This window comes from Pelodiscus sinensis, chromosome 8, assembly GCF_049634645.1.
Source record: "Pelodiscus sinensis isolate JC-2024 chromosome 8, ASM4963464v1, whole genome shotgun sequence".
NCBI classification, from domain to species: domain Eukaryota; kingdom Metazoa; phylum Chordata; order Testudines; family Trionychidae; genus Pelodiscus; species Pelodiscus sinensis.
The window spans coordinates 25,708,606-25,723,386 of NC_134718.1; the positions used below are offsets into that span (position 1 = coordinate 25,708,606).

The following is a 14,781-nucleotide window of genomic DNA, read 5'->3' on the forward strand; positions in this document are numbered from 1 at the left end:
CATTTTCGTGATCGGGGCTTTTTTGCGGAAAAGAAATCTGTGCTGTTTCCACTGGCCCTTTTCCGGAACAGTTTTCCGGAAAAGGACTTTTGCCCGAACGGGCGCAGCATAGTTTTTCCGGAAAAGCACTGACGATTTTACAGTAGATCGTCAGTGCTTTTCCGGAAATTCAAGGGGCCAGTGTAGACAGCTGGCAAGTTATTCCGGAAAAGCGGCTGCTTTTCTGGAATAAGTGGCCCAGTGTAGACACAGCCATGTTGTTTTATACCAAAAAATTGATATTACATGTTATGCTTATGCTTCTAGAAAGGATGGTCCTATCCTGTGTTTGTCATTTAAATACCTCTTCAGTTAATCTAATTAATCTTTGCCTTTGTTTAGAATGTATTCACAACTAATGAAAAAAATGTAGTTTAAATCAAGAAGCATTATTTATTTCTATAAAACACAATTAGAGAAAATATGCTAAAATAATGGATGGAGATGAGTAGGAAACAAAACAAATAATGGATTTATTAATGTTACATCTCAAGTAACTATAGTGTGTGCACATGTTCTGCTTGTTTAAAGTGGCATGATTGGAATTTTTCTTAATATTTATCAGTGCAACTGCTTGTTTGTTTACAAGAGCTTTCAAATGTTCTGGCAAGACATATTTGTATTTAACCAGGTATCCATAGACAAATAACAGATAAGATTTTCATTATTGATACAAGCTTAGTGAAACACTTTTGAAAATAATGTTTTCCTTTCAGTGAACTAACCAGTGAGGAGTAGTGTCTTTACCTAATAGCTTTCGAGTTATTTGGGGTTTTCTACATCAGGAAAATTATGTGTACCTATGGGGAAAAAACATTTATGGAGATCTTTGGGTTTCTGACCCCTGTCCCCAGTTGGGAATCTCTTTTTAAAAGAAAATATCTTGAGGGAATGGATGGGCCAAAAAATGTATATCCCTAAGGGTATGTCTACACTGAGTGGCTATTTTGGGATACCCCACGTCTTAGTAAGCTGCTCGTTATCTTGAAATATTTTTTGAAATAATGTGCATGCTGTTTCAGCATCCATGTAACCCTTATTCCAAGGTATCTCAAAATAGGGGGTTATTTCGAAATTTGGTGCTGTATAAATGTGTCAAATTTCTAAATAAGCTATTTTGAAATAGAATCAAAATAAGATACACAATTTGCATAGCACAATTTGTGTATCTTATTTCGAGTTTAGGGTGCTGTATAGATGCACCCTTATTGTATCTGTGTGTGCCAGAATGAACAATATGATCAAAAGTGACTTTTAAAAGAAACCTGGTGGGAAAAGTAAAACAATGGCCCAGAGATGGAGCATTGCTGGAAATAGCCAGGTCTGTAGCCATGGAGGAGTCTCCTGGGCCCCATACCTGGTGACAGGCCTAGCCCAGTTCTTAAATATTTCCCTGTGTAATGGGGATTTCACTACTGCTGCCTCCTTTATGCTATTGTAATGGGAACAGTTTGCACACCAGTCTAAAAGCTCAGTTTTTATGCCAGCTTATTGGAGGTGCTTTCCGCTCTGTGAAGCAAGGGTGTCAATTAGGTAGGACAGCAGTGGACTGCTTCCTGCCCCCCCTAGTTGTATACAGGTGTACACCCAGGCAGAGCTCTTGATGGTACAGCATTAGTGCGGTGCTTCTTCCAGCTTATGTCCCTGGGACAGGATGTTGGAGCTTTATTTTCAAAGAGAGAAGATAAGAAAACACTGGTGATTAAATGAAGGATCTCACAGTCCTTAAATGAACCTGTAAAGCAGGAATCTCCTGCAGGGGGTGCTGGTGGTGAAGAGATAATACAGGGACTGAGACTGTGTCTATACTTACAAGTTTTGCTGAGAAAAAGACAAAACCATATTAGCGCTCATACTGCCACAGACCTTTGGCCAGGAAAAATGCTCATTTTCATAGTCAAAAAATTTCCAGAGCCATGAGGGACTTTTTCTTTGCCCTTCCCTGTATTGTTGACACAAAAACAGTGTAGAAACCTGGAGGAGCTTTGTCACTGATTCTTGCTTCAGGAAGTGGCCCGCAATTCCCAATTAGCCTCTATGCTCAGAGGTTTGAACTCCACTGCTCTGCAGCTAGGTGATCATCTCCCTGCTCTCCCCTCCCCCCCCCCCTCGATGCCCTGTGAAATTTAAATCCCATTTCATACTGTGATGGGGTGGAGTAGGCCCCAACACCCTGGCTGGGGACCTTTCCGCATCCTGGCCAGCGACAGGAGCAGAAGAGAGGTCCTCCAAACAGAATAGAGTGGAAGCCTCTGCTGCAGCCAATCAGGGCGCAGCAGGCCAATATAAAAGAAGCTGCTGGGCGGGGGCCTGTCAGTTCCTTGCTGGATCTTGGCCCTAAGGTCTGAATGGGAGGACAGCAGCACTCAGGACAGCTCTGAGTGTGAGCTGGACTTCAGACCTGGTCAGAACCAGGACCAGCAGCTGAAGACTAGCCGGTAAGCCAACGGCAACACTTTGGACAGGGAGGATTTGACCACAAGGTCCAAGAGAAAGGGCTGGACAGAGCAGCTTCCCAGGGAAGTGGCCCAGGGAATGTGACAGCAACTGACCTCTTTGAGAGTCTACTGCTACTTACAGGGTCCCTGGGCCGGGACCCAGAGGAGTGGGTGGACCTGGGTCTCCCCAATCTCCAGCAACCACAACAGTGGGTAAGAAGTAGCCTGGTCCAGGCCACATACCAGACACTTCCTCTCCTGAAGACAGCTGGGCAGAGAGACTGCAAGACTCCCCTTGGCCACTGAGGGGTGCTCACAGGAAGGGCGGAGCCCTTTACACTGGTACCAGGAGTGGGGTCCTGAGCCACCCCGTATACAAGAGTGAAAATGAGCATGTGAGAGAGGGTGAGAGAGAGCAAGCAATGGAGCGAGGGGGATGGAGTGACAGAGTGGCGTTTTGGGAAGAGGTGGGGAAGGAGCAGGGAAGTAGGTAGGGCAAGGGGTATGCTTTTTCTGGAATTAGAAAGTTGGCAACTCCATACTCCCAGAATGCCTTGTACTTATGCTAAGCTTTCTAATAGAAAGTTATGGGTAAGTAAATTTGGTATAACGGTTGTTCTTTGTAGATCTAGAATCTGTCAAACAGCAGATGTATCCTTATTTGAAACTCAACAAATATCAACAGTTAGGGCTGGTACAGGATGCTGGGAATGGTTTGTATAGAGAATACAAAGGTACCTTGAAAAAAAGAACAAAATAAGATAAGAAGGTGAGTTAATTCTGTAATTAAGAGACTACTATGAATTTTCTGACTATCATGAACAAGTGGGATATAAATATAATCAGAACTGATATACTTTGGAACAGAGGGTATGTCTACACTACAGCATTATTTCAAAATATCTTATTTCGAAATAACGTGTCTACACACAAAATGCATTTCAAAATAGCTTTTTGCTATTTCGAAATAGCGTGTCCACACTGATTGGACAGTGAATTGTATTTAAGGCCAGCTGAACTGATTCTATCGGGTCAGAAGTTACCTTGTGGCCAGGGTGGCCAGCAGGGCACCCTGGGAAAGGCTGGAGGCCCCCTATTTCGGAATAAGCATCTACACAGTGCTTATTTTGAAATAGCAATTTCAAAATTGGTGCTATTCCTCATGGAATGAGGTTTACCAATTTCAAAATAAGCCCTCCAGTATTTTGAATTAATTTCAAAATAGTAGTTGGCTTGTGTAGATGCTAGGAAAGTTATTTTGAAATAACGGCTCTTATTTCAAAATAACTTTGCTGTGTAGACATACCCAGAGTGAAGATGTAACTTTTGCAAGCCTGTTCCCCAGCTTGATAAAGTATAAATGTGTTTGTGCTGAATTGTCAGCATTTAATAAACAGAGTACAGTTTTCTGATGTCGTCTTAATTGATCATTTGAACTGAACCACTAACCTTTTTGGTAGCCTATATGAAATAGGTTGGTGACCTCCTGGTGCAATTTTCAGGGCGCATCAAACTAAAGAGACACTAAAAAATTGTTTTCGCCAATCCCAGTACTCTAACTAAGGAATCAAAGACTTATATTATGCCCAGTATATTACAATCCTTTCTTTTCACAAAACTAGTTTTTGGCAGACAAACTGGACCACAATCTAAATGAGTCAGTGTGACACTGTTGCAAAAAGAAAAAAAAAAGAAAACAATTTTCTGTGATGCATTAACAGGAGTGTTGTGAGCAAGACATAAGAAGTCATTCTTCCCCTCTACTCTGAACTGATTAGGCCTCAGTTGTAGTATTCTGTCCAGTTCTGGGCACCGCATTTCAAGAAAGATGTGAAGAAATGAGAGAAGCAAGGCAGATTTAAGTTGGACACTAGAAAAAACGTTCCAGCTGTCAGGGTAGTTATGCACTAAAGTAAATTGCTTAGGGAGATTGTGGAATCTCCATAATTGGAAATATTTAGGTGCAGGTTGTTCAGACATCTGTCAGGGATGATCTATATGGTGCTTGGTCCTGCTGTGAGGGAAGGGGACTGGACTTGATGACCTCTCAAGGTCCCTTCCAGTTCCAGTATTCTTTTATTTTATACCAGTGATTTCTCTTTTGGGCTGCCTCTTTTGTTGTTTCTCCTCTGGGTTGTCTCCTCCATGCTGGCTCTGATTCTTCTCTCACACATACGCGGGTTTCAATGTAGTTGAGTATATATAACTCCATTGACGCCACTGGAGTTACTTTTGTAGAGCTACTGGTTAAGATAGTTTTACCACTTCCTAATGCACAGGTATCCACATCTTCATATTTGGCAATAATTAGTCCCCTTGTTGATGGGCAGAGAGACTAATAAGGAAATAGCTGCAGAGAATGAATTACATTCCAGTGTGTCTTTGGGTACGTCTACGCTACAGCACTAATTCGAACTAACTTAGTTAATTCGAACTAAGCTAATTCGAACTAACGTGTCTAGAACTAAAAACTAGTTCAAATTAGCGTTTTGCTAATTCGAACTAGCATGTCCACATTAAGTGGACCCTGAAGCAGGGTTAAGGATGGCCGGAAGCAGTGCCGGCAGGGCATCAGAGGAGGACTTAGAGCGTGGAGATGCTGTCTCAGGCTAGCAGAGGGCTGCGCTTAAAGGGTCCCGACCCCCACCCCGGTCAGACAGTTCTCAGGGATGCCCCGCTTGCAAAGCAGTCCTGGCTTGTAGTGCCCTGAGTGCCCACACTGGGCACATCACACCACTCGGCCATCAGCCCGGCTGCACTTGCCGCAGGCTGCCATCTGGAGAGAGGGGGCAATTGGGGGGCTGCAGGAGAGCTTCCACCCCCAGAAGCCCGCAGAGCCAGCCCAGTCCTCCCCATCAGGGGCTCATACCCCATTCCTCCCTCACCTCCTTCCACTTACCCTTCCCTAGCCCCTTTTCTTGATGTACAAAATAAAGGACAATTGCGTTCAAAAATGGAATCTGTCTTTATTGAACAAAACTGGGGGAGACTGGGAAAAGAAGGTGGGAGAGGGGAAGAGAGAGGCTGGGAGAGGGGAGGGCAACTACAATGATCAGGGGTTGGGAACAGATCCCATATGAAGAGAGGCTAAAGAGACTGGGACTTTTCAGCTTAGAAAAGAGGAGACGGAGGGGGGACAGAATAGAGGTCTCTAAAAGCTGGAGTTGGGTGGAGAGGGTGCATACAGAAAAGTTCTTCATGAGTTCCCATAAAGAAGGACTAGAGGACACCAAAGGAAAGGAATGGGTAGCAGGCTTCAAACTAGTAACAGAAAGTTGTCCTTCACAAAGCAAAGAGTCAACCTGTGGAACTCCTTGCTGCAGGAGGCTGTGAAGGCTACAACTAGAACAGAGTTTAAAGGGAAGTGAGATCAAGTCATGGAGGTTGGGTCCATGGAGTGGCATTCCACGAGGAGTACAGCTAGTTCGGATTAGGAAGCCTAATCCGAACTAGCTACTCCGTGCCGTGTGTAGCCGCACGGCACGGGGTTCGAACTAGCCGGCATTTAAAAATGGCGCCAGCTGGCTTCATGCAAATGAAGCCCGGGAAATTCAAATCCCGGGCTTCATTTGCAATTGCGGATGACTACATTACCCCCGCTAGTTCGAACTAGCGGGGTAGTGTAGACATACCCAAATAGATGTTGAGAAAAAAAAGGAAGAAATTGTTTTAAGATCAACCTTGCTAGCTTGTTACATAGCTGCTAACAGTTAGAGGGCCAGTGTCAGTGACAGTAGCGTAGAGGTTATGTGTTTTGCTGCCTAGCAGAAACATTAGGAACTTTCTTTCTCCTGCAAGAGGGCCAAAATAAGAAAGGCAGCACAAACATGGAATGTATGCTGAGAAGACAGATGGTTACAGAATTAAAAATTGATTCTTAACTGTTGGGAAAGCTGGGAGATTTTTTTAAAGGATTTTAAAGCAGTTGATTTTTTCCTAAAATTTGTAGATAATGGAACATTCAGAAGGGCTAGAAGCTCTGGATAGCAAAGTAGTAGGTAAAACCGACTAAAAAATTGTGTTAAACTGGGATGCTAGACACAGTAGTGATGTTTGACAGGCAGTAATGAGGAGAGTGAAAAAATAGGCATATGGGGTTCTGAGAAGTTATGTTTCATTATTGTATAAAAATTCTTTAACATCAAACATCATTGACTAAAAGTACAACGATTTCATATTTTTAAGCAAAATGTATATAAAATCATTCATTTACCGAGGTGAAGGACTAACCTTTTGAGGCTCACAAAGACAGTCACTGTCTGGGGCAATAATCAGTAGCACTAAAACCCTAAGTTCTTCTGCTTGTAGCAGGCTGCATCTCCTCCAGCAATTTGCAATTGTAGCTTTCTGCCATATAAGGGATAGCCCTGGGAGTGGAAAAAGTATGTGCAGATAGGAGCAACCCTTGTGGACAGATGAGCATTTGCAGAAGGAAGTGCTGAAGATACTGATCAAGAGGGTTAATTTTCTCTTTGGCTCAATTACCCAATGCAATTATTTTCATCACTCCCAATGATTGTTTTAAATTAAGAAATGCAACTAATACAGAAATTGTTTATTAAGTTTCATATTTGCAATAACTATACAATGGACAGAACCCACTCTCTTCCTTTCTTCATCTTTCAGAAGCTCTTTAATAAATTCACTAGAACAGTTGCATTAGTAAATAAATACTTAAATGTCTTCAGACAGGAAAAATAATACAGTAGACATTCCATTTTGTGAAGTAACTTGTAGTTACGAATTGAATGATTATTGTAAATCAATGTTGATATGTATTTTATTATTTGTATTCTGCCTTCCCATAATTACAAAGCAGTATTAAGAAAACAGAGAACATATTAATGGAAGCATATCTTCAGGCAGTGATAAGATTTTTGTGTGTATGTTCTAATTTATATGAAATCGATTGCATGCTACCACTGGAGACCGAGGTCTCGTATTAAACAGCTGAATGTACGTAGTAATAAATACACTCTTCAATAAAACTTTAATTTGTTCATTGATGCCCTAGGCCCTGATTCTGCAAGCATATCTGTCATTGTGAATCTAAGTCAAAGGAACTTTATCCAAATGGAACTCAACAATGCACTTTTCTGCAGGATTTGGGGCCCAGGTTCCTGCAGTTTGGCATTTGCTTCTGTGCCATTTATATCCTAACCGTTACTCCCTTCTTGTATCTAACTGAAGATGTTGGCTTTATTCAAACAGTACATCGCAAAATGGGAGGAAGCCTCAAAAGCTGTACTCAAGGGCATGCTGGGTTTTGGTAGACCGCATAGTTCACCAAGATATCTATCACTCATCAAAGCTATCAGGGACCTGAGCATCTGCTGGAGCAAATCAATTTATACCAGGTGAGACTGGTCATGTTTTTGCTCAGATGTAGATTAAAACTCTCTAGTCTGGCACTCTCTGATTCGGCAACATTTGTGGTCTGGCATGATTTTATTTAGTTGGATGTCCACTTATCATGAGTGTGGCTAAGTTTCCCATGGTCTCATAAAGTTTGTTTACAGCCACCAGTCTTAGTTCTCACCGTTGTGAGCTGTTATTTAGCTCCAATTTACTGCTAAATGTTTTTTAGGATGCCAGTACACAGTGGAAATGTTGGTAATGCTGTTAGACAACATTCACCTCCGATAGTCCAGTAAATTCCCTGATTTGGCACTGATCAGGTCCCGAGGGTGCTGGACTAGAGAGGTTCAACATGTACTGTTCACTTCCTTTTAGGGGAAAAAAGCAAGACACAGTCAGGCAGAAGTAGTTTTTTTGATCTCTTAAAAGGAAGTAATGGGAAACACCAACCAGAAAGTTCGGCAGATATATTTGTTGAGTAAACAGATTATCACAGAACATATCTCCATGAGTTACAGTTTTGCAGTCAGCATGCAAGTGTAAAGAAAGATTCTGAAGGAGTAACTTCTAAACTAAACTGAAGTATCACAGCTGAAAAATTGAAAAAAATAAATTAAGTGTTGCTAGTTGTGGTTATTAAATGCAATAGGGTAGGGTTGAGAGGACATGGGAGACTTTGAGGGCAGGAAGCTAGGGGCCCAAGGAGCAGACATTGGCTAGATTTTTTCATTAAGAAAGAAGGTTGAGGACTAGAGAACATAGAGGAATATCTGGAGATGGGATTTAAGAGAACTCGGGGGTTAGACACTCGGAAACTGTTAAATTGTGGGAGTGACTGGAATGAAGGATCCAAAGTTCACTTGGCAGGATCAGGGGAAGAGAAAGAAGCATCATTAATAAAAAAAATAGATGTTTTGGTAATAGAATAACTTTTTTTGAAGACTGGCTAAGGTAGAGGGAGCAGGGAAATTAAGGATTGAGGACTACAGAAGAGTTAGAAATAAAAAAAAGGGAATTTTTATATTCAGTTATTATATTCTGAAGTGCAGAGGAAATTATAAAGGTTACAAAAGTTAGGTGTGATATTTTCCCACCTTGAAGACTAGGGAATAATGAAAATTATTAATGATGTCAACTCTAATCTTAATGCTCAAATGACAGATAAACATTTGAAGGGACTATTTTGGGTAGTATAATAACCAGATTTATAGACTTTGTAGTAGGAATAAGATCCTCCGGAAAAGGGCGCTTTTTCCGGAGGATCGGGGCCAGTGTAGACGCTCTTTTCCGGCTTTTCTAAAAGCCGGAAAAAAGCGGCGGACATTTTTATTTAAATGCCGCGGGGGATATTTAAATCCCCCGCGGATTTCCCTATTGCGATCGCTGAAATTAACATGCCCCTTCCGGAAAAGGGGCCAGTGTAGATGTAGCCGGTAAGTGTCCGAGGCAAAAAGAGTATTTGAAGTAAAGGCCAACATATAATTTCTGGAGGGCAGATGTGAAAGTACCATCTGATTGAGAGAGGGAGAATGAGGTGTTGGATTTTTGTTTGAGGGCATGTGATAAAAATATTTTCTGTAGCACTTAGATGTTCTAGAAGTGATATCACACACCACTATGTGAACTCCCTAGGCTGCCTTTATGAGGAGGGTTTAGAGACTGTGCTCACTCTGGAGCACCAAGGGTATTGAAGTTGAGAGAGTCTCTGATTCCTGAATATGTGAAGCACTGTAAGATGTAAAAAAAGTGCCCAGTGTCAGAGTCTATAAACTAAAAGGAGAAACACACAGCCAAGCAAAGAATAGGAGAGAAGGGTAATACTGACAAGTAAAATGATCATAGCATAAGTGGCAGTGTGGTATTAAGTAATTGCATGGTAAAAGTGACAGCCAATATTGGCATTATTAGTAAACAAATTTTTTGCATTTAGCATAAGAAGTGAGTCTTCACTGCATCAGACCAGAGACCACGGAAGATCTTCTCTTTCAAGATATTGGCTATTTCTAACACAAATTTGGAAGGAGAATGCTGGAGAAGGCTGCAAATAGTGATGGGATTTGTGTGTCTGGGAGTGAATGAATGAACAGGTAATGGAGCTTGACAAGGAAGGTGACGAAAGTGATAGAACAAAATTGTAATGGAGGAAATGCAAGTGAGCCAGGGAATGTCGACCAATGAATTTACTGCCACAGAAGCAATAATGGTGGTGTCATAGGTCAGATGAGCTGTTTGAGGATTAGTGTATGGGTTTTGAGGTGGAAAAAATAGCAAAAATTGAGGATGGAGTGAAAAGATTCTATTACTGATGAAAGATCTGCTCTAAGGATTATTTTGGGGAATTCTATTGCCTGTGATATACATGGAATCAGACTCTATGAATGTATGAAATTAGTCATTTAATAATTTTTCCAGTATCTCTTCAGGCAATACAGTTAGACTGACTGATGAATAGTTCCCTGGGGCCCCTGTTTTCCTTTTTTAAAGATAAGTGATATGTTTGCCTTTTTACCATTCACCGTGACCTCACCTGTCTTTCGTGTATTCCCAAAGAGAATTGTTAATTGTTCTGAGATTGTTTCAGCTTGTTCCTTAAAGACCCCACTAAGCTGAATATATCTAAGTTATCTAAACATTATTTAACGTGTTACTTATTTCTCTATTTTGGTTTGTATTGCTTCTTCCTTGTTTCTAATATTAATTATGTTAATTATTTTATTTCACTCACTTCTTTAATATCATTTAGGTTCTCAGCAGTTTCTTCAGAAAAAATATTTTAGTATAGCCATCAGACCACAGTAGATCATGTAGAAATGCTGGGACAGACTTTTCAAAGGTGCAAATGCCAGTTGGACACCAAACTCCTGTGATATTTCATTGGAAATAGGGCACGTAGTTGCCCTGTGGGCCATTGAAAAATCTCCCCCACTGCTCTACAAAGTCTTAAGGTATCTCTTTGCTTGTTGACACCTCATTGTTTTGACCTGATAACTTACCCAGTATTATTAAGATACTTTCATTTCTATGAACCATTTCCACCCAAGTAGAGGAAGTGACTGTAGGAGAGCATGTCCACACAACTCTTGCTGGTGTGTGAAGTAACAGCAAATACTGTCATGAAATCTGGTTTCTATGGAATCGGAAGGCAGAGAAAATACATATGTTATATCAAAGCAGTAGTTTATCAGGGAAGGTTATTTGGAGAAAAAGCTGTTTTAGGGATTTGTAATGATTATTTAGACAAAACAAAGTCCAGCAAAAATAGAGCCGAGGGAGTAACATCTTTCTTCTGTAACAATACACTGCATGCTTATTTTGAAATAAGCTGTTCTGAAATACAGGCAGTCCCCGGGTTACGTACAAGATAGGGACTGTAGGTTTGTTCTTAAGTTTAATCTGTATGTAAGTCGGAACTGGAGTCAGCCGCTGCTGAAACTGATCAGTTTCAACCGCGGCTGAATCTGGATGCCAGTTCTGACTTACTGAGGGTATGTCTACACTACAGAGTTAGTTCGAACTAACTTAGTTCGAATTAGTTACTTCGAACTAAGCTAATTCGAACTAACGCGTCTAGAACTAAAAACTAGTTCGAATTAGCGTTTTGCTAATTCGAACTAGCATGTCCACATTAAGTGGACCCTGAACAGGGCTTAAAGATGGCCGGAAGCAGTGCCGGCAGGGCATCAGAGGAGGACTTAGAGCGTGGAGATGCTGTCTCAGGCTAGCCGAGGGCTGTGCTTAAAGGGACCCGACCCTCACCCCGGACAGACAGTTCTCAGGGGTGCCCCACTTGAAAACCAGTCCTGGCTTGGAGTGGCCAGAGTGCCCACACTGGACACATCACACCACTCGGCCATCAGACCGGCTGCACTTGCCACAGGCTGCCATCTGGGGAGAGGGGGCAATTGGGGGGGCTGCAGGAGAGCTTCCACCCCCAGAAGCCCGCAGAGCCAGCCCAGTCCTCCCCATCGGGGGCTCATACCCCATTCCTCCCTCACCTCCTTCCACTTACCCTTCCCTAGCCCCTTTTCTTGATGTACAAAATAAAGGACAATTGTGTTCAAAAATGGAATCTGTCTTTATTGAACAAAACTGGGGGAGACTGGGAAAAGGAGGTGGGAGAGGGGAAGAGAGGCTGGGAGAGAGGAGGGCAACTAAAATGATCAGGGGTTGGGAACAGGTCCCATATGAAGAGAGGCTAAAGAGACTGGGACTTTTCAGCTTAGAAAAGAGGAGACGGAGGGGGGACAGGATAGAGGTCTCTAAAAGCATGAGTGGGGTGGAGAGGGTGCATCCAGAAAAGTTCTTCATTAGTTCCCATAAAGAAGGACTAGACCAGGCGGGTGCCCGCCTCTTGCGGTCCTGGGCAAGCTCCCGGGAGCCACCAGCCTGGTCCCGGGAAGAGGGGGAGGGCTGGGGGGCATCTGGTGGCTGGCTCGAGCCGTGCCAGGTGTAGGGTCTTCTGTCTGGGTGCTGGCAGGCTTGCTCCTGGCACGGGCACCGTAGCCAGCCCGTGCCCCTTTAAGTGGTCCGGGGCTAGGAGGGGGGCAATAGAGTTTCCCTGGTGTTGGCCAGACTGGCCACCAGGGAAATCTGGGGAGGGCTAGCCTCCCACTAGTTCGAATTAAGGGGCTACACACCCCTTAATTCTAACTAGTAAGTTCGAACTAGGCTTAGTCCTCGTAGAATGAGGTTTTCCTAGTTCGAACTAAGCGCTCCGCTAGTTCGAATTAAGTGCGAACTAGCGGAGCGCTTGTATAGCGCCTATCAAAGTTAATTCGAACTAACACTGTTAGTTTGAATTAACTTTGTAGTGTAGACATACCCTCTGAGAAGTATGAAAACAAAAAAAAGAAAAGAAAAATATGTATGCTGTCACAAATTATTTGTATTTTGAAACTTGTTGCTTTTCTGACACATTTTGGTTTTATGAATAGCAGAGCAAGATGTCTGCTGTGGAGGCATTTACAGAGATCTAATAATAATCTAATAATGTCATTCTAAATTGTCACTGTACAATACAATGCACTGATTGTGATGGTGAATATAGAGAGGTATCAGAAAATGTTTGTATTGTGTATATTAATGAAATGTTACTGCACAGTGCTTACTAAAAGCAGAACACAGAATAAAGGAAAAAGTCTGTGATTCTTATATCTCAGGCCAAAACCTTGGGCACTGATGAAGTTGAGATGGTACAGGTACATTGCAATATTCAGATTGTTCATCCTTCACAATTAGGACCATGAAAAAATGCTGCACAGATTACAGGAACACTTAAAAAAAATCAGATGATGTGCTGGGTACAAACTTTATGCTTAGACCGACTGACACCCATGTCATGAAAGTGACCAGAGAAACTTAATTTGTAATCTCATCCTAGGCATTAATACTATAATACCCTAACATTGTTAATATTAACACTTCAGCCAAACTCTCAAGAGTGTGTTGGCCATCTCCCCAAACCAAAAAGAAGTACGAGCTGAAAGCATGCACTCACGTGGACACTACTGTGGGGTGGACCAAGTAGAGGAGCACAATCCAGAGCCAAGTAACCCTCACCCCCAAGCTCCTTCTCAGGGATGCTCCTTTATATCTCTGAAGGAACTTTCCATTCTGAGGGAGACTACAACTATCTCTAATACAACAGTAAGGTTAATGTATGGACATTGTGCTCCCCGGCTGAAACATCATATATAATATGGTAACTGAGCAATCCTAGCTGACTTTCAGTTTTCCCAAATCTGGAGAACAGCACTTTTGAGTATTACCCATGATCTGGAAAGAATATCCTGGGTAATGACAGTCAAATGGACATACTAAGCTTCCCCTTGTCCTTCAGAATGACTATATCTACACTGCCTCGACAAGGAGCTCTTGAAGTATACTTGCTATGATATTAATTACATTATGCTCTCAACTGATCTTGTAATGCTTGGGCTGAGACAAATTGTATTTGAAGACCAGATGGTGCCTTTTCTTAGATTAAGTCAAACACCATACCTGCTGCATAGGATGAGGTAATCTAAATAATTCATTGGTGTCTTAGTCCATGACCTATCTATAAAAAGCTTTACAAATAACACTTAAAGCCAGTGGCTCAGATTCTGGTACCCTGGCTCAAGTTGGATTGAACCATGCTCCACGACAAACTCAGTAATATCTTACTCTGAAGCCCATTTTGGTTCCTTCTCTGGAACTAGAGGATCTCAGCTGCCCAGAAGATCAAGTCCTTACATTGCTACTCTGAAGAGCGTACAAATGTGTTTCCTTTTTATTGTCTACAAACAGTAATGCACTATAGCATACCAAATAAGTCAACATGGCTTGTCTTTATGGAAGTTTTTGGTATCTGATCATACAGAAGTGTTTTGTGTTTCTAAGAAGCTAGTGAGAAAGGAAAAATGATACAATAATACTTTCAGTTTCTCAGTCTATAAATGCCATAAGTATTTTAATTTATAGCCAGTGTTTTAGAGGAGAAATTACAGTTCCTCTATCAGTGTAAAGCCTTCAAGGGTGTGTTCTACCACTATTAAGATAAATGGCATGAAGAAACAAAAAGCTAATTTTAATATTAACACAAGAATGGTCATACTGGGTCAGACTAAAGATCCATCTAGCCCAGTATCCTGTCTGCTGACAATGGCCAATACCAGATGCCCAGAGGTAGGGAACACAACAGGTTATCCTGCCGTGATCCCTCTCCTGTCACCCATTTCCAGACAAATATTTACTCCTTTAGTGCTGAACATCACTTTTTGCTGCATTCATAAAACCTCCTGTGTTATAGCTATGTGTCTATGCCATATGTAGTCTAGATATGGAGAATTGGGTTAATTTCTCTAATCAAGCTTTATGTCATCTTTACTTTAGCTATGTCTACACTAGCCCCCTAGTTCGAACTAGGGAGGCTAATATAGGCATTTGAAGTTGCAAATCAAGCCCA

At 42.0% G+C, this 14,781-nt stretch overlaps 1 long non-coding RNA gene across 1 annotated transcript; it reads left to right on the forward strand.

Annotated features, from left to right (window-relative positions):
* Positions 1 to 2,392: 2,392 nt before the first annotated feature.
* On the forward strand, positions 2,393 to 10,407 carry LOC142830495 (uncharacterized). Its single transcript, XR_012905790.1, has 3 exons — positions 2,393 to 2,477; positions 7,689 to 7,834; positions 9,766 to 10,407. It is a non-coding gene; the product is annotated as an uncharacterized LOC142830495 (long non-coding RNA).
* Positions 10,408 to 14,781: the final 4,374 nt, after the last annotated feature.